At 38.8% G+C, this 25144-nt stretch overlaps 1 protein-coding gene and 1 long non-coding RNA gene across 2 annotated transcripts in view; one reads left to right on the forward strand and one right to left on the reverse strand.

The window, feature by feature from the left end:
* The window catches only part of LOC129728802 (uncharacterized), a 625151-nt gene that overhangs the window by 224181 nt on the left and 375826 nt on the right, over positions 1-25144 (reverse strand). The window lies entirely within an intron of this gene.
* The window catches only part of LOC129728072 (uncharacterized), a 95526-nt gene that overhangs the window by 68227 nt on the left and 2155 nt on the right, over positions 1-25144 (forward strand). The window lies entirely within an intron of this gene.

Raw genomic sequence — 25144 nt, forward strand, 5'->3', positions numbered from 1 at the left:
TAACATGAAAATGTTCGCTGATGTTCAGGAAAGGCATTAGTTATAAAAAAATAGTTATCTAATTACTAAAACTTGAGATATTATTCACAAAACTACGTAAAACATGCAAAATTATGACTTTCTGTGCTAAATTTGCCTCTAAATTGTAACTCTATGTCTAATTCCCTAAAGGTAGGCTACCTTGTGCTCTACTTGGGTGGGGATCTCAGGGACGTTATCTACCTCGACTTACTGTTCACGGTGGTTATTAACAACGAGCAGCACTGAACCGCCTTTTCGATTGGAAAGGAAACTATCCAGATTACTCCGACAACATTAATGCACGATCTACTGTGGCTAGCATAGCTGAACGGAACCTAACATTAGAGCATGCTCAAAGGCCACGTATGCTAGGATTCAGAACCGATGCTCAAGCAGCGAGGATTGTTAACCCCTTTCTGGGTTCGGTAACAGCGCAGACAAATCGAAGTTGTATAAATACATTAACTTTCCGTGTATTCTCTAGGCTTTGAGGTTTTGTACTATGGTTTTCCCTTTCACGGGATACTAAGTTTCAATTAGACTAACCGTTATATTCTTACATCTATATCCGCTTATATCTATCCACTTAAGGGGAGGTGTATACTCACCAATCTCCAGAAGAGGCTCATACCAATGACGATTGATCCTCGATCCGCCAGCAAATGACCGGTGACCACTCCCAAAACCAGGAGTTTACTTGTTGCTCTCCGGATTACTATTTCTGCATAAAAGGTTAATCCAACCTTTATTCTTTGATGACCGGTGTACACATCCGGGTGGGGTTGGTGAATGAAGCAATGTAGCGGATTTTCGGCTGACCAAGGATGGAATCTGATTTAGACGGCTCGCGTGTTCCTCCGCACTCACTCCAGGATTGAACCACAAGTTGGGCCTTCCGGGGCTTAACAGGGACTCCCGTTTTTGATGAACAACCACCCGTTTCAAGGAAAATGTAATCCAAGGTGGACTTTACTGACTCGACCAAGCGTCGTGGACCACGTAGGTTCCAGATTTTCGTATAGTTCCTCCAGGCTTTCTAGTAATGAAGAAAAACTCGGAATTTTTGTTCCAAGTAACAGAAAAAAGGCCCCAAACGGACCTTTTCTATTTTATCTTGTCTCCTTTTCTTCCTCTTAGTAGCGTAGCACTAATTTTAGCACTGATTTTAACCTTTAAATTTCTTTATCGCCACTATTGATTTCTAACACACTAGCACTTTCTATTCTATTTTTACTTTTAAGTTTTCCGCTAACGTTAGGCCTAGAGTTTTTCCACTTCGAGTATAACTTATTTATACCCCTCGTGTATTCTAATAAGAAATTTTGGAATAACTTATTCCGACGCGCACTTCTATTCTGCTTGAGGGTCGAGCTCCGAAAGAAAGCATTCCGCTAAATGCCAAGCTTTAGATGTCTAGGGAATGTTAGATGAGACCGAAAATTTGACGAAGTTGTCAAATTTTGACATATAGTCACATCCGTTCCGCCTTGCCCACCTTAGATGACATCGTTTGTTAATGTCTCTTTTTAATTTAACTGACCCCGAGCTTTTTGGATTCCGTTCACACTTTCATCGAAAAAGTTGCTCAGTTGCACCGCCGCTTGGGACATACGTAACAAACAATCCCTTTGTTACTGTTTCTCTCTCACTGCTCTCGCGATACCGACAACACGGTCAACAGAGTTGCATTTAGGGGTATGGTCGTTTATAGCAGGCAGGGAAATGGACTTGGGATGGAGTCACAAGGTAGTGTTTATCGGAACCACCGGTTACAATACCCCTCCGACAGACTTCGAAATGCTACACTTTCATTTCGAAAATGCTGAGGCCTATTTGGGGAGGTTTTCCGATTCAAAATTTTTACTAATTTTGCATTTTTGTAGTAACGACCATTTCAAGACTTTTCCTTAAATGAAAAGATGAAGGTTCTCTCTACAAATTTGACTCTCTCAAGTAGTCTGACGTGTCAATAATTTTCGCATTGCTCTCCAAGCTAGGTTTGACTTTTGTAAACAGTGATTATTCGTGTCGCCTAAACGAAAAATTTCATTTTTAAGCGCTTTATAAAACAAAATATCCGAAAAATAAGTTTCACCCTGATCAGTTCTGTTGCCATTTACCGGTTCGCGGACTATTTTAGTTGCAGGAATGATTCGTCCAGGTAAGTAGATTGGTCTACATCATCTAGTTTGGAATTGCGCTATTGATTATTTTCCCCTGGAATAGTTGAGGGTGCTTTTACAGTATGCTGGGAAACCTCACATAGTTGTGCTTTCTGTTTTTCATCTCCTGTCGGTTCTGCAGCTACCGAGGAATACAGAGGAAGCCCACTTAAAGGATAAGTTTCCTTAATAAATATTGCCCAATAATCCTTAACTATTGGTTTGTTCATATATTTTTTTCAGTTTCTTGCTTTCATATCCGCCGCGGAAAAGATGCCTAGAGATTTCCCCGAGTCATCCATCAGTTCATACGAACTCGTTCCTACCTTCGCTTCAACTATGCAGGGGACGTAGGGTGGTCCCAATTTGGCGTTGTACTTCTCTACCGCCGAGGATTGCCGGAAATTACGTTTCAGGACGTTTTGGCCCGCGACGTACGTTGGGGCGGGTTGCTTAAATCGAAGGTTGTAAGTATGGGTATTTTTATCGTGCTGTTTTTTTAATTGTTTGCAAACCAGAGCGCTAATAAAACGATCGATTTCTTGTTTTTTTCTTACTCTCTCCCCCTCCGAGATATCGTCAGGTTCATATAGGTGTTCATCCCCGGAATGGACTATTTCATGTCCGAACAGGATTTTATACGGCGTGAATCCGGTCGCTGAGTGAGGAGTATTATTAAGAACATATTCTATTTCGGACACACGGGTGTCCCACAGTGTTTGATCCTTTCTCGCATACGTTCGCATGCAGGCGTTTATTGTCCGGTTTAGGCGCTCAACTGGGTTAGCCTGGCTGTGATGCCTCGAGTTAGCCCAGTGGCGGATTTTATAAGTTTCTAGTAGCTTTTGAAATTCCTTCGATAAGAAGGTGGAGGCGTTGTCCGTGATAATGTACTCAGGAGTGGAGTAGCGTCGGAACCAGTTTTGGACCAAAATCGTACATACCTGCGGAGTCGAAATTTTTCGTACTGGGGTTAATAAGCAGAACTTCGAGAATAAGTCCATTATAACCAGTAAATGGCAATTCCCTTGCTTACTTCGGGGTAACGATTGGATAAAGTCCAGAGCAATGACCTGAAACGGTCTAGTGGTAATCCTTTGCTGCCCCATGGGCGGCTTTTGCGAACGATTACTTGGTTTATTTTCTTGACACATGAGACATTTTCGTACATGTGCCCGAACGTCTTTCGCCATGTGTGGCCAGAAATATTTTTTTCTCACTAGGGCGAGAGTTTTATCGGTTCCTACATGAAGTGAGTCATCGTGGGCCTCAATCAAAACGGCCGCCCGGAGTTCCGGAGGGACACAGGTTTTCCACTCGAAATGGAAATCTATTGCATCTTCCGAGCTGGGTACAAACTTCTTCAGAATCCCATTTTCGACTCGAAAGTCTTTATGTTCCTCTGGCTCATTTTGGACTTTTAATTTCATGGTTTGGTACCAGTTATTTTTGTCGCATGATACCTGTAAAACTTCAATCGCTCTTGACAGAGCATCCGGAATAACATTATCCACTCCCCGTCTATGTTTAATTTCCAGATCGTGCTGCTGCAACTCTATGCTCCAACGGCATAATCGCGAGGAGGTTTTCCAACTACTCCGTAAAATATACGTTAAAGCGGAGGCATCAGTGTATACCACGAAGTGCGAGCCTTCAACATAGCAGCGAAACCTTTCGATCGATTTAAGGACCGCTAAAGCTTCTTTTTCCGTGGCAAAATATCGCTGCTGTACCGTGCTTAATTTCTGGGAGAAATATGCGATCGGTTTGTCCATTCCTTCGTACGATTGGGTTAATACTCCGGCTATGGCAGAGTCACTAGCATCACAGTGTATGGAAAATGGGCGGTCGAAATCGGGATTGGTAAGTATCGGAGCGCTTATCAAGAGTTCCTTGATTTTAATAAATGCGTTCTCTGATGAATCACTCCAGCCGAGGGTTTTAGGTTTGCCTTTCAGAAGATCAGTTAAAGGCTGTACCAGAGCGCTATAGTCGGAGATGAATCTCCGGTAATAATTGCACATCCCCAGAAAGCGACGTAGCGCCTTAAGAGATTTTGGTCGTTCGAAATTCACAATCGAAGCTACTCTATCCGGATTCGGCCGTAAACCCTCTCTGCTCAGGATGAAACCCAGGTAGGCCACTTCATCGACACAAAATTTCGATTTCAAAGGGTTTATCGACAGATTTGCTTCGCGTAATCTGGTGGCTACCTCCCTTAATCTCTCTAGATGCTCTGCAAACGTGTCTGAAACCACTATGATGTCATCTAGATAGACAAAAACATAGGGTTCCATCTCCCCACCCCCTAGAACTCGGTCCATCAGACGGGATAGGGTGGCCGGGCTATTCACGAGCCCAAAAGGCATCCTCGTGAATTGATACAACCCACGACCAAGTACAGAAAAGGCGGTGTATTTTCTGGATTTAGGGTGCAACGGAATCTGGAGGAACGCCTTAGACAGATCAATCGTGGAGATAAATCGACACGGACCTAAACGGCTAAGTATTCGGTCCGCATGTGGAAGGGGATAAGAGTCCCGCACCGTTCGTTCGTTCAGCTTTCTTGCGTCGAGACACAAGCGAACTGAGTCATCTGGCTTATCTACGGGTACCAATCTCAACGCCCAGTTGCTGTATGACCGTTCAATTACCCCGCATTGAAGCATATTATCTAATTCGCGGTATATTTGCTCTTGTCTTTTGGGCGAAGTGGGAAAGGGATTTATGCGGACTGGGGTCAATTTCTTGGCCTCTTCCGTTAATTCTATGCGGTGGCTGAGTAGGGCAGTCGATTCCAATCGGCCCTCTTCTGTGGCTTTGAAGAGTGCTTTCACACTTTCCAATTCTCTCTGTTGTTCCTCGGTTAATGAACCTTCTTCCGCTTTACAGTCCACCGTTTCAATTGAGGTTTCTAAAATAGTCGGCACTATTTTGAAAATCTTCCAAAAGTCGGAGCCTAAGATAAGTCGACGCTTTAAAGAAGGAATCACTAACATATCAATCAGTCTAGTCGATCCGTTAAACGTAATGGGTAGGCTTACATAGCCCAAAACTTCCAAGTTTTCGCCACTAGCGGTGACTATATTAATGTCGATGGGATGGATTTTTAGTTGGCATTGTCTTATGAGATTTCTCGCGCCTATACCCAATATGGACCGATTAGCTCCGCTATCGAGCAGGCCAATTAGTGGAATATTATATACATGGATTTTAAGGAATGGTCGATCATCGTGAGGTAAGTGTATAAATAAGTTGTTAATCTCGAAGTTAGAAGAATGAACATATTCGTGTTCGTGTACTTGTCGATAGCCGATGGGGACGAAATCGGGGAAAAGTGGTTCGACCTTTCGAGGATTTTCAACGGACTTTTGACACGTCTGCCTCGACAAACGGTCTACAAGGAGTTTTTTGAACAGTAAGGACAGGATTTAGTTTCGACATTGTGAAACCCACATTTACTACAATATTTATGCTTTGGACTCCGGCATTCACTTTGATCGTGACCTGGCAGCCTGCAATTTAAACAAATGCCTTCTTTCGGTGGGACATAATTATTCAAAAGGATCTTTAGTCCCCCTGAATTTAGATTTTGGTCCACTTTGCAGTGTCGATTTCTCCGATTTTCGGGATCTTGTTGCGGGGTTTTCCGAATCCTTTCTTCATCCGATGCCTCTGCCTGTGAAGATCGGTAGAAATTTCGCGTTTTGTGGAAACGGTTATCGGGATTAGACTGATTTTTCGGTTTCGCGCCCGTCTGTATTTCGTTGACGTTCACACGATGGCGCACCCCAGACTCTTCGGGGCCCGTTTGATATTTGAACCAAAACGTGGCATCCAACCGGCGACCGAAACCTTTTAAGTCGGCTAGATTGTTAATATTAGAAGCTACCGCGTAGCCTTTATAGTCCGATCTCATATTCCGGAAAACAATATCAAATTTCTTTGCTTCCGAGATCGGCTCTGTTAACGAATTGAATATTCTCTGCATATCCGATAAATAATTTTGAAATTTTTCCTTAGGACCCTGTTTACGTGCCCCCGCGCGAATTTCTCCTACATGGTCATGGTCCGGACTCAAAAACTCTTTTTTCAATTCCCTCACGAGTTCTTGCCACGTGGTAAAATCCTCATTTTCAACCCCAGTCATAAACCATGTTTTAGCAGAACCTCCGAAGAGGTGGATCGCGGAACGAAATAATTCTCTTTGCGAAATCCATTCCGACCTCGCGAGGAATTCGACTTCGCGTATGAACTTCATCAGACCCTGACCGTCGTCCTTTCCGTCATACCGTAAATTCCACTCGGATACGGGTTTGCATTTTCGGTTACTCGTTTTACGCGCTAAGTCTGTCCCTACGTCGCGGTGGTGATTCGGAATTGGATGATTCGGAGTCTAACCCGACCGACCTTTCACGTCGCGATGGGGCGTTACGTCTTTCCTTTCTCAAAGGAACTGGTTTACTGCTCTGCTCTATTCTTTCGTTCGTCGCGTACCCGATGGGCGGCATACACCACGGAAAAGGCAGGGCATATGGATTCATGAAATACGGATAACCAGTCGACGAGTTTCTTGTAACTGATTTCAGTTTTCGACCTTTTACAAGAGGCCTTGGATTATTTTCCTCCAACTCTGACTCAACTTCGTCAGTTTGGTTATTTTGAGCAGGTTCCTGATCATTCTCATTAACTTGAGCGGAACCCGATGGCATATTTAAATTGGTTAAAGTTTGGGTTATTTGGGCAATAATTTCTGATTGTATCGCCGGTACTGGCGAAAAAGGGGAAAAATATATATTAAGCAACTCACGTGTTGCGCCTTTCAATTTATCAAGGTCTTCTAGATCCTCGTCTCGTTCGGCAACCTCTTGTGCTCGAACGCATCGCGCAAAGTAGTGGACCAGCCTCGATCTTATTGAATCTCGGACTCCTCCGAACATAGTTCTATTTTCAAGGATATCCCGAATTCCCTCTATATTTTCATCTATTATTTTTATCTCGTCGTCAACGGCTACATTACATCTGTTAAAATCGACATCTTTGCAGTTCTTTTCTTTTTCCTCCCTCAAACGATCTCGTAATCTTCTCCTAAGAGCTGATTCGCTTACAGTTTGATCGAACTGAACCGCACGTACGGCCAGTTCATGCTCAACTTCGTTTCGCTCAAGGTGATGAACCAATAAGCTATCATAAATCATTTGCATTTCTACATCCATTATTGATAAGACTTAACGGCAAATTTTGATCAGTGTACCAAAAGCAATTTTATAACGAACCCTATCCAGGTCAGCGTCTGTGCCCTGTACAGACTCGCTCTGCTATCCAGCTGTACTAACCCTTCACAGTTTCAGTATCTTTCAACTGAGCTCCAGGACAGTGTAAAAAACGGCACCGGGATTCTCAGGCTTTAAATAGCTTTTGTACCTCAATCAAATTATCGAAAATTCTATCAATTTTAATCGTTCGTCGAACGATCTTTACCTAAACAGTTTCTGTTTTTCTCCCCCTACTCGGGGAAAAAGGTGAACAGTGAAAATTTAATGCGTTTTAGTTGGGCGCCAATTTGTAACTCTAAGTCTAATTCCCTAAAGGTAGGCTACCTTGTGCTCTACTTGGGTGGGGATCTCAGGGACGTTATCTACCTCGACTTACTGTTCACGGTGGTTATTAACAACGAGCAGCACTGAACCGCCTTTTCGATTGGAAAGGAAACTATCCAGATTACTCCGACAACATTAATGCACGATCTACTGTGGCTAGCATAGCTGAACGGAACCTAACATTAGAGCATGCTCAAAGGCCACGTATGCTAGGATTCAGAACCGATGCTCAAGCAGCGAGGATTGTTAACCCCTTTCTGGGTTCGGTAACAGCGCAGACAAATCGAAGTTGTATAAATACATTAACTTTCCGTGTATTCTCTAGGTTTTGAGGTTTTGTACTATGGTTTTCCCTTTCACGGGATACTAACGTTTCAATTAGACTAACCGTTATATTCTTACATCTATATCCGCTTATATCTATCCACTTAAGGGGAGGTGTATACTCACCAATCTCCAGAAGAGGCTCATACCAATGACGATTGATCCTCGATCCGCCAGCAAATGACCGGTGACCACTCCCAAAACCAGGAGTTTACTTGTTGCTCTCCGGATTACTATTTCTGCATAAAAGGTTAATCCAACCTTTATTCTTTGATGACCGGTGTACACATCCGGGTGGGGTTGGTGAATGAAGCAATGTAGCGGATTTTCGGCTGACCAAGGATGGAATCTGATTTAGACGGCTCGCGTGTTCCTCCGCACTCACTCCAGGATTGAACCACAAGTTGGGCCTTCCGGGGCTTAACAGGGACTCCCGTTTTTGATGAACAACCACCCGTTTCAAGGAAAATGTAATCCAAGGTGGACTTTACTGACTCGACCAAGCGTCGTGGACCACGTAGGTTCCAGATTTTCGTATAGTTCCTCCAGGCTTTCTAGTAATGAAGAAAAACTCGGAATTTTTGTTCCAAGTAACAGAAAAAAGGCCCCAAACGGACCTTTTCTATTTTATCTTGTCTCCTTTTCTTCCTCTTAGTAGCGTAGCACTAATTTTAGCACTGATTTTAACCTTTAAATTTCTTTATCGCCACTATTGATTTCTAACACACTAGCACTTTCTATTCTATTTTTACTTTTAAGTTTTCCGCTAACGTTAGGCCTAGAGTTTTTCCACTTCGAGTATAACTTATTTATACCCCTCGTGTATTCTAATAAGAAATTTTGGAATAACTTATTCCGACGCGCACTTCTATTCTGCTTGAGGGTCGAGCTCCGAAAGAAAGCATTCCGCTAAATGCCAAGCTTTAGATGTCTAGGGAATGTTAGATGAGACCGAAAATTTGACGAAGTTGTCAAATTTTGACATATAGTCACATCCGTTCCGCCTTGCCCACCTTAGATGACATCGTTTGTTAATGTCTCTTTTTAATTTAACTGACCCCGAGCTTTTTGGATTCCGTTCACACTTTCATCGAAAAAGTTGCTCAGTTGCACCGCCGCTTGGGACATACGTAACAAACAATCCCTTTGTTACTGTTTCTCTCTCACTGCTCTCGCGATACCGACAACACGGTCAACAGAGTTGCATTTAGGGGTATGGTCGTTTATAGCAGGCAGGGAAATGGACTTGGGATGGAGTCACAAGGTAGTGTTTATCGGAACCACCGGTTACAAAATCAAAATTCAAAGCGATGACATATGATTCTTTTTTCACTAAAATGTTTGTTAATGCTCAGGGAAGATATTCGAGGAAAAATAATTAGTATTTGATTACTGAAACTTAAGATATTATTCACAAAACTACGTAATACATGCAAAATTATGACTTTTCATACTTACTTCGTCTCCAAATGAAAATTCAAAGCGATGACATGTGATTCTTTTTTCATTAAAATGTTCGTTGATGTTTAAGAAAGATATTTGAGAAAAATTATAGGTATCTAATCACTAAAACTTGAGATATTATTCACGAAACTACGTAAAACACGCAAAATTATGACTTTCTGTGCTATATTTGCCTCTAAATCAAAATTCAAAGCGTTGACATATGATTTTTTATACTGAAATGTTTGTTCTCGTTCAGAAAAGACATGTGAGGAAAAATAATTAGTATCTGATTACTAAAACTTGAGATTTTATTCACAAAACCACGTAAAACAAGCAAAAATATGCTGAATTTGCCTCTAAATCAAAATTTCAAGCGATGACATGTGATTTTTTTTACATTAAAATGTTTGTAAACGTTTAGGAAAGACATTTGAAGGAAAGTAACAAGTATCTGTTAACTAAAACTTGAGATTTTATTCACAAAACTACGTAAAACTTGCAAAATTATGACTTTTTATGCTGAATTTGCCTCTAAAACAAAATTTAAAGCCATGACATGTGATTCTTTTTTCATTAAAACGTTTTTGACGTTGGACTAACGTCTATATCGAAGTTAGGCACCTGAATTTGAAAATCTAGTAATTCAACCGGGGAAAACCAGGGAAAAGTGGTCAGGTTTTGAGCGCTTATATATCAGTCATTTCTTTTCAGAATTTCGAGGTTTTGGCATCAACCGATCAGAAATTCTTTTACGGTTGAATTTATGTAACAAAAATAACCTATTGTTCGAGATACACTATTGAAAAATTGATAAATCACATCGATTGTCTAAATCATACCGAGCAACCAATCACCACCTCTCTTCACAAGCACAGTCGACACTAACGGATACAACCGATCTGACTTTGTAAACAGTCTCGCAGCTTTCAACCAATAACGAGCTCGCTTTCGGTAGCTGCAACAGGTGTTTCAACACCGTTTTAAAATGCTTCTTTTATCATTACCACTGAACAGATTCTAAACACCAATGGCTTGATTGATAGGGGAAATATTGCGCAAGATTGTCATATAATAATTTAAATATGTTTTCGATACTAAACTAGTTAAAAGTTGTGTTAAAAGTCGTGCACATTCAACCAATCACAAGCTCGCTTCTTGTTTGCTCGCGGATGGATTTTTGCTTTGGGCTATATAATAGCCTGTGTCGTCTCATAGCAAGTGGAAGGCCTCATCAGTCAACAAGTGGAAGGCCACCAGGCCGGTCTTGTATAATCAGCAGCGGTGGCTGATTCCAGCGGCCAAACTGAGCTGCAGCAGAACCAGAGCGGTCGTATCAGGCAGCAGCGGCGGAGGTAGTGGGCAGCTGCATTTCTTCATTCAGTTCGGTTCTCCTTCGATCTGAGTTGGACCCCACCAGCGGTAATCCAATTCAGATATCGTTGGGTGAAAACTGCACGAAACTGCCAGAACTGCCAGAAACTGCACGAGCCAGCACCGCCACTAGGAAAGCTACCGCCATTTAGTGTGTGTGCAGTGTGCACATATAGCGCATGTGCATCTGTATTGCTATGACATTTGCGATGATAGGGATGGCGCTGTTGCGTGTGTATGGCTAGCTATAGCGTGTGTAAGACACTAGCATGTGTAGCATATTATGGCTATTACGTGTATATCTTCAGCGTGTGTACGGATAGTTATAGCTTGTGTGTGGATAGCTGCTGCGTGTGTAATGATTAGTTATAGCGTATGTATGGATAGTAATAGCACATGGTTGGATAGCTTATGCGTGTGTATAGATAGTTGTATCGGATGTATGGAAAGGAATAGCGTGTGTATGGATAGCTTCGGCATGTGTGTATAAAAAACTATAGCTACAGCGTGTGTATGAATAGTTTTAACGCGTGTTTAGATAGTTATAGCATGTGTGTGAATAACTATAGCGGGTGTTTATCGAAGATTATTATTGTCATTGAAAATATTAAAATGTCTTAACGAACACAGTTGTGAATTTGATTTTACAGCAGCGTTTTAACTTCTTCAGCCAGTCTTAATTCATCGAGGAAAAATTACTACCTATGAATGATCAACACTTATTTACTAGAAATTTGATTTAGATCAAAACGGGTTCTTTTGAGTATCATAAATTATTGGTAAAAAGAGTTGCAAGTTTTCTCAATGAGCATTCATTAAATTTTCGTTTTTGTTTCTCGGTGCGCGGTTTTGATTTTGTTTCTCGCACACAGAGAAAGAAACAAACTTGTCGCTATCGTGAAAAATAACAAAACAATTAGAAATGCTCTAAATCACAACTGAAGAAGTTAAGATATTATCCTGTCACTCGCCCAAACCTTGATAACAACTACCGAAAAACGTGTGATTGAGCTCTTGCTTTATTGAGTTATTGAACCAAACGTTTTTGTTTTTCAAATACATGAAGTTATATGCTGGGCTGGAACTAACCTAGCATGAGTTTTATCGATTAAATGTCAAACAATTTTCAAATTTAAAATTTTCGTTTGAATCGTTCTGGGCTCCAATTTCAGATAGTTTCGTAAAGTTTGCTTTTTGCTTAGATAGGAAAATTTTACCAATTCGCTCAATTAAATGATTGTCTTGGTAGTGCAGCAAACAAAGGGTTGATTCGAATATGTATGAAATGACAGCGATTAAATAAAAGATATCCATTCTTTTAGTATATATTATTATTTATAACGTTTTAACGTCTCAGCATTCAGAAATGCACTGTTAGATAAAATTGCAGCAAATACTAGAGTTGCAATTCTCTCTATTATTTGTTTTAATGAAATATAAGAATACCGTAGTCCAACGTCATGCGGTCGTGTCTTGAATACCACCCTCCTACTTTTTAATGTTCAGGAAAGACATTTGAGGAAAAATAAATAGTATATGATTACTAAAACTTGAGATATTATTCACAAAACTACGTGAAACATGCAAAATTATGACTTTTTATGCTGAATTTGCCTCTAAATCAAAATTTGAAGCGATGACATGTGATTTTTTTTTACATTAAAATGTTTGTTAACGTTCAGGAAAGACATTTCAAGAAAAGTAACAAGTATCTGTTTACTAAAACTTGAGATTTTATTCACTTTTATTCACATTTTAAAACTTAAGATATTATTCACGAAACTACCGAAAACACGCAAAATTATGGCTTTCTGTGCTAAATTTGCCTCTAAATTAAAATTCAAAGCGTTGACATATGATTTTTTTTCACTAAAATGTTTGTTAACGTTCAGGAAAGACATTTGAGGAAAAATTAAATGTATATGATTACTAAAACTTGAGATATTATTCACAAAACTGCGTGAAACATGCAAAATTATGACTTTTTATGCTGGATTTGCCTCTAAATCAAAATTCAAAGCGATGACATGTGATTCTTTTTTCATTAAAATGTTTGTTTGTGTTAAAATATAAAATGTATGTTTGAAGATGATTTTCTGTCTACAGCACAACAATATTGCAGCCTTCTAATAGCGCTCTCGATCAACCAGATTAGTTGAGAAAATTCGTTATCGATATTGTTTTAGCACATTTTGCATGTTGTAGGATAAGAACAACGATTCACCGTGCCCCAGAGCTGAGTCGAGAAAAATTGCAGTTCGAAAAGATTCTCGACCTGATCGGGGATCGAACCCGATAGCACAACCGTGTGGGAGCCAATCCACATCGCTAACCACAGAGCCACGAGGACCACATACAGCATAGCATACAGAATACAGAAAATCACCGAAATTTTTTTTTTAATTTATACGTTTTTATACGATTACATGCGAAACTTTGACTTTTTATGCGCAATTCGCCTCTAAATCAAAATTCAATGATTTGTTTTTTTTTTTTTGCAATAAAATGTTCGTTGTTCTTTCATCTACAATTTTTTTTGCAGAATAACCCATGTCTCGAGCATGAACATTTTACATTTATGATGTTTTCGTAGTTTTGTGAATAGTTACATTTTACGCCATTCGATTTACTTTTGTACTTTTGAATTTGTAATTGATTTTTATTAGAGAGCTTTTAACCAGGAGGTCATTCAGCTCTAAATCTTACTGTTTTACTTTTTTTGCGTTAATCCAAACTAGAGCTCATATTTAGCTGCAGGAAAGGTTACGATTCATTTGTTTGAATATCGATTAAGAGGCAGCTTAAGCATTAAAAATTTTTTATTTTCTTCTTTTCTACAAAGTTTTGTGGATTAAAAAATGGCGACTTCCGGTTTCAGGAAAATAACCTAAAGTGATATATGGCCAACAATTCCAATACTTTCGAAAGTGGACCTCCATACGTCATTTTATAGCGATGACACAATTTTTTTTTCATTAAAATGTTTGTTAACGTTCAGAAAAGACATTTGAAGAAAAATAACAAGTATCTGATTACTAAATTTGATATATTATTCACAAAACTACATGAAACATGCAAATTTATGACTTCTAAAGTGATATTTGGCCAACAATTTCAATACTTTCGAAAGTAGAACTCCATACGTCACTTTGAAATCCAAAATGGTGACTTCCAGTTTCTGTAAATCAGCCCAAAATCACAAAAAACAATCCAATATGGGTATTTCCGTTCTGCGCGTTCTCAGAATATTGAAGCAGGGTAACGAACGTCTTCGTCAGTGGTTTTCTTCGGTAGTTTTACTGGCGCAATGTTATGCAAAAGAGGTCCGAAGAAAACCACTGACGAAGACGTTCGACACCCTACTTAAAGTGATGATGGAAGTATAAGATGTAAATTATATTTTTGAAGTGAGTTGAACTAATGCAGCAATGAAATATAAAAAAAAATCTATCTTTGAAACCTTTGATTCCGAGCATCGCCGGGAATGTTCAACTAGTATATATTTATATATATATATATATATATATATATATATATATATATATATATATATATATATATGAAAGTTGTTGGAATAGATTTGGAAGAACCGTGTTTTGCTCATGGACAGCTCTATGTGGCATGTTCACGAGTTGGAAACCCCAAAAATCTTTTTGTTTATGCTCCGGGTAAAAAGACTGCGTTTACCAAAAAGTATTGAAATAAACTAAGCATTTATCTTATCAAACAGCCTTGAAAGTTGTTAATTAAACCGTCAGATCACAAGAAAATAAATATCACAACCCATAGTCAACTAACCCACGGTCATTTGATTGTATAGAATATTGAAAAGATAAGAAATGGTTCTGCATTCCAAAGTGTTTAATCCCGAGCAACGCCGGGTATGTTCGACTAGTATATATATATATATATATATATATATATATATATATATATATATATATATATATATATATATATATATATATATATATATATATATATATATATATATATATATATATATATATATATATATATATATATATATATATATATATATATATATATATATATATATATATATATATATATATATTTATATATATATATATATATTTTATATACATATATATATATATATATATATATATATATATATATATATATTTTTCCATCGCCGAGAGCGAGAAGTTGCTTAGAAAACAGTTCAGCACATTCGTCACCCAATACATGCACTCTCATATTTTTAGTAAGCGCAAGTTTCCGCACATTTCTCCACAGGTGAGAGGCCTTGAGGCAAGCGTTGAGTTCGTCAGCAGGTGTGGACTTGGGGATGACTGGTAATGTTTGCCGGAAGTCTCCAGCCAACAGCACTACAGTTCCACCCATCACTTGATCATTTGACTTGAGATCTCGAAGAGTCAAATCCAGGGCTTCCAGTGCATGTTTGTTAGCCATAGTACACTCGTCCCACACAATTAGCTTACACTCCTGTAGCAGTTGCGCCAAACCGGATCCTTTAGCAATATTGCATGTTGGTACCGTATCGCAATGTGCCAGTTGTAAAGGCAGCTTGAATGCGGAATGGGCTGTACGACCTCCGTGTAATAGGGTCGCTGCAATTCCAGATGAAGCAACAGCCAAGGCAATGCTCGACTGCGAGCGAAGCTTTGCTAGAAGAAGGTTTATCACGTATGTTTTGCCTGTTCCACCAGGCGCATCCAAGAACAAAATAACGCCGTCTTGGTTTTCAACCCTCCGAAGAACCTCCTTGTATGCTGCCTTTTGGTAAGCTTCAAGCAGAGGTTCTTTTTCAGCAACGAACGCGTGCAACTGGACACGATCATACGATAGTTCTTGCAAAATTTCAGTACGCAACGAATTCGAATGATCTCTGATAGGAGAAGGAAGACTGTATTGGTTAATGTGTTTCCCGGCCATCGTCATACAAAGATCCTCCAACAAAATCAAGGTTTGATTTTGTACATCTGGTGTGATCTGAACATTCAGTTCAGGATTATGTCTTCGGAGATTGTGAAGAATATCTGCGCTCATTTCATCTTTAAACTTGTCCCACAGATGAAGGGGATTAGCCAAAGAACACGTGGTAAGAAGAATGCAGTAAAGATGCCTCAACCGAGCTGCGGACCGAGTAGCGCATGCTTCCCTAAGCGCCTCCTCCCAGTGCCGGTCATCTTCAAGAAGCCCTCGGTTCAAGCAAGTTTCACGATAAGTTTCGCACTCCTGCCCATCGACAGTCTTCAAATCTGCAAAGGACGTAGGTCCTCTCACAATGTGCAATAACATTCGCAGATAGAAACACTCTGCATTTGCTGGATGCACCGTATACACACGACCCAGAGCATCAGATGCTTTGATGTCGAGATGACCGTCAACAGCCTTTCCTCGCTTCCGTCTTTGAAATGTTTTCGAAGCCACGTTCCAGGTATAATACGTCGGAACATCGCAATACAGAAGAGTTCTCGCAAATGGATCCTGCCGGCATAGATCAAAACATGCCGTCAAGGTTGTTGCAGGTGGAGTCTGCAGTTTTCCTTGAAGGTTGTGTTCGGTGAAATAGACTCGCTGTCCATTCTCAAGATGAACACTCAGATGAACAACGGCTGGACTTCGTTCATGAAGCGAAAATCCCAGGATTCTCCAGACAGCCTCGTTGCTTCTGATATACCTACCCATCAGAAACTCTGGTACTTCGTCTGAACTGTTCGAAAACTCAAAAACAGCTTGGTCGCTACCTTTGTTCACGTATTTGCACATATACTTGATGGCTTTAACCGAATGGCACGATTCAACATTTATATGAGCATGAAAAATCTTTGATAGTAGCGGGGAATATGGAACCACCCATCTGTTATCAATTTCCACCTCATGGAAACCTTGACTGGTCTTCATCCGCATTTTGGTACAGAATCCTCCCTCTTCCAGTTTTCTCCGGCGGTATTGTGGGTAACCATCATTCCCGGACATTGTTTCCGATAAGTATTGCTTGGGATAACCCTTTGAACACTTCCCATTAACCATACACGGAGAATTGGGGTTCAACGTCCCGCAAGGCCCGTGGACCATTTGAGAGGTCACAACACCGTAAAGTTCTGGATCGATCTCTTTGTTCGGGATTTCAGCAGAGATAACTTTGTCCACGTCGCTACCATGAATGTGATTCTTCAACCACACCAGCATGTGCGAATGAGGCAGCCCTCTTTTGTGCCATTCGATTGAGTCATCCATGCGTTTAATTTGCCGAAAACGTGGCTTTTTGTAATTAATTGCAGAAGAATTGATAGTTTCTGTTTGAAAACTCGTGCTATCAAATCATGGCGATCAGATGGCGATTGACCTATGTAGAATTGGAAAAATAATCACATCAAATAAAGTATCGAAGATTAAAAAGAGGTAAAGTCTAACTGGCATTTACATGCCAGAATTGCTATGGATGAGCTCGACTCTAAGTAAACAATTCACAGCACATCCATCAGGGACTGCATTGAAAATCTATAGTTCAGTTTATAGATAACTATCCTGGAAACAGAAGATCTTTGATGTCTTGCCATAGCGGATTGCACGTAAATGTAATAAAGAGATCTGGTCGTCCATATCGTCGTACGTAAGTGAGAGCGTCTTGCGTATACTCGTGCATGTGCCTCGGCCCACACTGGAAACTCGAAGGTAGTATAACCATTTGTCCTAGATCACCTGGCCGAGCATCATTGATCATAGCATCTTTGAGGTGAGCGTAATCATCCACTCGAAGTTTCTTTTGATTTAGCCGAATATACAACAATCTCTCACTTTCTATTTTGGCATACATATCTACGACGAACTGGTCATCCCTCACCATTATTCTGTACGCGTAGAAGTCCATCGCCGATACTTTCTTTGCTTTTGGCCCACCACTAACTGGGTCAATCCTGGGGATGCCAAAATTGTACTCATCTTCTCCTTGCCACAAAATCAAGGAATACTGAAGAGCATCATACGATCTATGAGTCTCAATCACACGTTTCAATTGAGATGATTTCTTTTTCAACACGATATCTCGCTGATTAAATTCATTTCCAACCATCACAACTGCTACCTCGTCTATAGTTGGAGCATTGAACCTTCTAACATGTTCTCCAGCAGGAGTTTTGTCAGGTCGGATGATTACCTTAGTAAAAAATTAAAACCTTTTCTGGTAATCTCCAAAAGTAGCACTAACAAAAATAGCATACCTGATAAGAATCTGAGGGCATTCTCTCTAATGCAGTTTTAAATATATTTACATATATATTGTGCTCATGTAATAGTTCTTGAAGGGGTAAAACAACACTTTGTTTAATGTCGGATATATTTGAGCATCTTATATTCGCCTCATTCCTAGAAACGCCAACAAAATATATCTGAAGGTATTGTGGATTCGTATCCTCCGCTGGTAAAAGGGAACCAGCCAAATGGTATACCTGACCCTGAACTTTGAAAGTTGGCATGAAACCATGTTCTCGAACCTGTCGTGTAGCTCCAAATGAAGTCATCTGAAAGCAGGAGTTGTATTTTCGGATGTTTGACAAAAAGTGTCGTGATTCTGGATGTAGACCATTTATTAGAGATCGAAGTGGCTCGGGAGGAGACTCTTGGGATGAGAGCCTGACTTGGCCCTTAGAGCAGCAAAGACCTTCCGGTTCCCCTGAAAATTTTAGTGCATGGCAATAAGTGCATTTGATGTTCATGCTTCCTATTTGAACATTTGGTAGCTTGTGGTATTCCACATCCGCTTGATAGTTTAACGCTGCATTGTGCAAGAACGCGCGATTACTTTCTTTCACCGTGTTAGCAGCTTTTTGGGTCCTGTCGTTAGAACGAATATTGTCCCGTGATTGATCGGTTTGGTTAGACCGCCACTTCGAAACACGGTTTCGAGTATCTTCGCGGTGTTTTTTATCTTCTGCAGTTACTATTCTCCGATTAGTCGCGTTTTGCAATCCTTTGGAAGGGCCAGCCACAGGTTCCTATAGTAAAAATGTGAAACAATCATTTTCTTTTTATTCTTTGGTGTATAGGTATTACTTCTACGTTTTGTTTGTCGTTGATATCCATTACAGCCGACTCAATAGAATTTGTAGCTGCTGCCACAGCATTGATTGCTACAAATAAATTGGAAAAAATTACGTTAGTAACATTATCAACTTTCTCTAAATTTTAAATTGATTTACCTCCACTTGTAGATTGATCCATTGTGTATATCACTGGAACCTCTTTTTAATCGAAAGAACTGCTGCACGTATATTCCAAGTACAAATTACAAATTTCGATGCTATATATTTGCTATGTATTGTCTCCTATCAATTCAACTCTTATGTGAAATACAATCTTCATTCAGTTTTCCGATAATCTATCTCACAAATAAATTTACTGCACTTGTAAATACAATGTCTTAAACTTTTGATCAGGGATGCCACATATACGGATTTATCTGTGAAATCAAATGTAAAGTGATTTGTCTACAGTAACCTGTAAATACAGATTACAGATATTTGCCAAAAATAAAAAATCTGTGTGAATTTATACGTTATTTACACAAATTTTTCACGAAACCTGGCAATCTTACACAGATTTCTCTTTTATACAGATAAATAAAATAGTTTTAAATTCGAAATGCACATCAAAATATGGCATCCCTGCTTTACACAACCTTTATGTTTAGGGATGGGAATCGCAATCGGTTAATGTATTGGGGATGGGAATCGACACAATAAATATCGATATTTGGCATCACAATGCACTGAAAATAAATCGCACGCTCACCCCAAATGCTCTTGATATATGAATGCCAATCAACGAACCCATTCATTCTGTCATGTCGACCCATGCCGATTTTTATTGGAATATACGGTATTTTGACGTGCTTCGGCATTCGACACCTTTAAGCATTTGAATCTGAGTGAAAGAAGCTTGATTTTAGTATGCATAACATAGCAAACTGAAGTTTAAATACTTGATTTTGTGCTGTGAACTGAAACGCGTACGTAATGAAATGTTTCATCTATTAGCACCACCTCCCTGACACAGTAATATTATTATCTATAGTTAAACAGTACCAGTATGACGAACTCCTCGATACTGAGCCACAAACAACAATGGCCGCACAGGAAAGACAGCTTCACTCCTGTTCAGTATTACCTAATCTGCAGATATCGCTGCTAATAGCAGTGTGAATGTCATTTCATTCTCACATACATAAGTGTTTAGACTACGAACGTCTCAGGGAGGTGATTGGCACATATGTAGATGGAATCCACTTCGCGTTTCGTGTCGATTTTTCACAATGTATATCGCAGAGATCCAATATCACGTAATGATCGAATCGCAAGTAAAGTATTGATGCTCCGGTATTATTGGTATTGTAATGTCGGGAAAAATAGACCATTCTATAAACTGACAGTTGTCATGCAACCTGCCGATGTTGATATTGCTTTTACGTGCATTAGGTCAGCGATTCCGTGCCTCCTGTCAAAATTTTATGTATGAATTGTGTTTTGAAACGTCTCGTCAAATAGTTTATTGAAAAGAAAATACCTGGTCTATCATAAACGTCATCTTTTCATGACCCAAAAATACCATATGAAAAACAACATAAAAACGGAGCCAAAAATATGTCACATACCAACCAAGTGCAATAACGTAGGCTTGTCTAAGGCCTGGCTATTACAAAAGTCTACACCGTTGGACAACGTAATTGTTTTCTTCTAACAAAAATGCCTGAAAAATACACTTTGTGGCAATTTTTCTATAAGATTTAATAAAAGATATTGAACAAAAACCTAATCTACGATGACGTTTTTCGGTTTGTCAGACGGGAGCGTTCGATTTGTTGTTCCTTTGACGATCATTAATGCTGATAATGCATTTAAAAAATGAATCTAACCATCCAGTTGGCGTACATTTATTGTTTCTTATTATTTTTCAAATATCCAAAATATCTTATGAATAAGTATTGATACTTCATGGCCCAATATTTTGTATATCGGATGAAAAGTATCAACATTCCGATTTTCTGGTATCGATAAAGTATCGCACATTCATGAATCCAAACATTTTCAAGTACATACACGTACGCAAGGGTACCAGATGATGTGAAAATATGCTGTGCTGCATGTATGATGTGCTGTAAACTGCAGATTTTTTTAGTTCGACTTTGATTGATTTGCAAATATTTGCAGTTTTTTCATAGTTATTGCAGATTTTTGTTCAAGTCTCCTAATTTTTGTGTATGTGTGAAGATTTTTCCAAAATGTGTGAAGATTTTTGTCGACTTTTGGCAGAGCAAGCAATTTGTTTTTTAAAAAAATCTGGCATCTTTGCACGCACATAGGTAACAGAAATGAACAATATCAATATCAATTGCGTTACGGAATTCCATTTTTATATAGTAAGAAGAAATATATATATATATATATATATATATATATATATATATATATATATATATATATATATATATATATATATATATATATATATATATATATATATATATATATATATATATATATATATATATATATATATATATATATATATATATATATATATATATATATATATATATATATATATATATATATATATATATATATATATATAACGAAGTCAGCAGCCCATAGTTTAATTTAAAACCTGAACTAGACCGTCACAACATGATCTACTACCATTACTCTTTCCCACGCTGTGAGAACAAAGCAGAGTGAGCTGAAATAAAGTCAACGTCCTATAATTTCCATTGACTTATTTTCGAATAAATATGTTTATCCATGCACAATGGTCCAGAAACCAAATTTAGGGGGAAATTTGGGTCTAGAACTCTATAGCAATGTTATAGAGAAAAATTTCGTCAAATGAAAGGTCTACTTTCCCCATAAGACCCTATTGATTCGTTTTGCAATAGGACTATTACTTTGACTGTTATGTTTAAAAATGTGGAATCCAGCTATGAAAAGGAACATATTCCGAAGACTACTTGGACTCACTCACTTTTCTCAGAGATGGCTCACCCGATTTCCACAAAATTAGTGTCAGTTAATAAGTCTAGCTGCCTCATAACACCCTATTGAATTTTACTGTAATCGAACTGTAACTTCGTCTGTGATGTATCGAAATGTGAAAATCACGAAACTTCATTATTTCAGAAACTACACAACCGAATTGATCAATATTATTATCAGATGAGCAGGCCTGCTAAGGGTTAACTGATGAATTATGATTGAACACGTGGTTTCAAAGTTTGGCTGCCCTATACGTTCCCATTTAAATTGATTATAATCGAACTTAAGCAACCGTTACGTATTAAATTTTTAATAATACAACGAAAGTCTATTAACTCAAAGATTACATAACTTAATTTAACCATAACTAGTGTCATTCAAACGAGTCATCTCTCAAACCTACAAATAACAAACTTCATAACAATTTGATATGTGGCTCAAAAGTTATGGAAAGAAAAGAAATTCAAAGACTATTGAAAACTATACCTGCTTTGATCGATATATGAGGCCTCAACAAAATTTAAATGTGGTGTCGTACTATTTGAACGTTCCGAATTCATTGATTCCTTGCGATGTGTTTAAAGTCTGCAAATGCACGACGAGTCGGCCATAGGATATGATCAAAGTCAAATAACAAATCGTTTGGAATGATTGGTTTTATCGAAATGGCAACATCCTCGACTTTTGGCTTCTGTACATCGCCTTAATTCTGAATTTATTCATATTGGGTGGTATTCGGTCATTTTCAGCAAATTTTTTGGCATCAATCTAACACCGGAAATACCCATGTTGGGAGGTATTTAGTTATTTTGATTGTTGTCCAGAAACAAAAAGTGGTCGTCTTTAAATTCAAAATGGTGTCCAGGGTCAATGTTTGGTTTCTATGCATCATCTCGATTACGGAAATACCCATATTGAGTATAATTCGGTCATTTTCGACTGTTTCCTAAAAGTTGCCATTTAGCAATTCAAAATGGTGCCTGAGGTCAATTGTTAGCTTATTGCATCATTTTGGTTCCAGAGATACTTATATTGGATAGTTCATTTTCAGCTGTTTCCTAGGAACCAGAAATCGCCGAACGAGGATCCAAAATGGGGTCTGTGGTCGATTCCAGCTGCTGTGTATCGTTCTAGTTCCGGAGATACTCATGTTAGGCGAAAATCGGCCATTTTTTGCTGTTTTCCAGCCATCCTACAATTCATAATGGTGTCTGAAGTCAATTTTCAGCTTCTTGCAACATTCTGGCTCCGGAGATACTCATGTTGGGTGGTATTTGGTCATTTTAAGCTGTTTTTTCAGAAACCGAAAGTCGCCATCTTAGAATTCAAAATGGTATCTGTGGTCGATTTGAGCTCCTGTGTATCATTCTAAATCCGAATATTGTTGTAGTGGGTGGAAATCGTCCATTTTTGGCTGTTTTCCAGAAATCGGATGTTGCCATCTTACAATTAAAAATGTTGCCTGAGGTCGATTAAAGAACATATTTGTTACCACTAAAAACATTCACCTGTCAAATATGGTTCCATTTAGTTGATTAGTTCGCGAGATGTGCAGAAATTTGTGCAGATACATGTGCTTCCAGAAGAGGGAGGGGCGTCGAACCATCATGAACATATTTGTTACCTCTAAAAACATTATCATACCAAATTTGGTTGTATTTTCTTGATTGGTTCTTGAGCTGTGCGAAATTTGTGTTTCATTTGTATGGGACTCTCCCTTATAGAAAAGGAGGGGTGTCAAACCATTATGCACATATTTGTTACCTCTAAAAATATTCACCTGCCAAATTTGGTTCCATTTAGTTGGTTAGTTCTCGGGATGTGCAGAAATTTGTGTTTCATTTGTATGGAACGTCCAACGTCCAACTATCATGGACATATTTGTTACCCCTTAAAACATCCACATGCCAAATTCGGTTTCACTTGCGTGGTTTGTTTTTGAGTTGTGCAGAAATTTATGTTTCATTTGTATGGGACCCCTCCCTTCCAGAAGAGGGAGGGGTCTCAAACTATCATAGGAATCTTTATTGGCACCAAAAACCCCTACATGGCTCACGTCAATCGGTTAAGTAGTTTTCGAGCCTATATGGATCAGACAGACAGACCGGACTGCATTTTTATATGTATAGATTACAACATCAATACTGTAGAACCTGAAGAGTGGATATACATTTATTGGATTAAAGCGTTCATGTAAATCTATTTTACAAATAAAAGTTTGAATGAGAAAGGCTGGGTCTGACCGCTAGGTGGATTAATTTAGGTTTTATAATAAAATTCAATAGAGTCTTATCAGGCAACTAGACCTTTCTATTGCAACTTATTTTGGGAAAATCGGTCCATCCATCTCTGAGAAAAGTGGGTGAGTTCAAGCAGTCTTATACTGAATTTCTTTGTTTTACGGGGTTAGTGCCAACTTTCGGGTGGAATAAAAAAACGATCTCGATCTACGATCTAAAGCCTTGCGTTGGTGTGCGTGAGACCATGTGCGATGTAAACATAAATAAGGCAATCCACGAGACAGTTGCGATCAGCTAATTTCAGTCTGTTTTCAACTTATGTCAGCTCTACGTATGCGGATGCAACCCGGATCCAGAAGCGTGAAAAACAAATGTTATCCGATCGGTAACTCTTGTATTGCGGGTGCCAATCCTAACTACTTTTTCTTGCTCTATTGAGTACATGTCGTGCTTTGCTGGTAGTACCGTGTCCAGTAAAGGGCATTTTCAATCGTCAACGGTATGTGAGCTGATTAAATTTCGTGATTGCAAGTTGAGACCGTAAGAGCCATGATATTTGTTAGACAAGATTCCAATCTTTCTTATGACAATTTATATGACCATTAACATTAACATTACGTTCTACTGCGTAAAATTTTGTTACCGGTTAAGTATTTTTGTACAGAACAAGGCAATGAATAATTTTTTGTATGTGTCGCTTTGGTTAGTAATAATTTGCAAAAATTGATTTTCCCAAGTGTCCCGTTTTTTCGTACCTATTTGTCCCTAGAAAATCTGGTCAGCCTTTTTTATTGTCTCGCCACCCGACTCCTGTTTGTTCTCGATGACTTACTGAAAATTCTGATTAAAGCACTTTCGAACTTGGAATCGGAATCGGAATCCAAATTTAAATCCGATCCAATGATTCCATAACAAATACCTTCGCTGCAGCAATTATTTCTTCACTGCGTTCCCTGATT

The sequence above is a fragment of the Wyeomyia smithii genome, chromosome 3 (assembly GCF_029784165.1).
Source record: "Wyeomyia smithii strain HCP4-BCI-WySm-NY-G18 chromosome 3, ASM2978416v1, whole genome shotgun sequence".
Lineage (NCBI taxonomy): Eukaryota > Metazoa > Arthropoda > Insecta > Diptera > Culicidae > Wyeomyia > Wyeomyia smithii.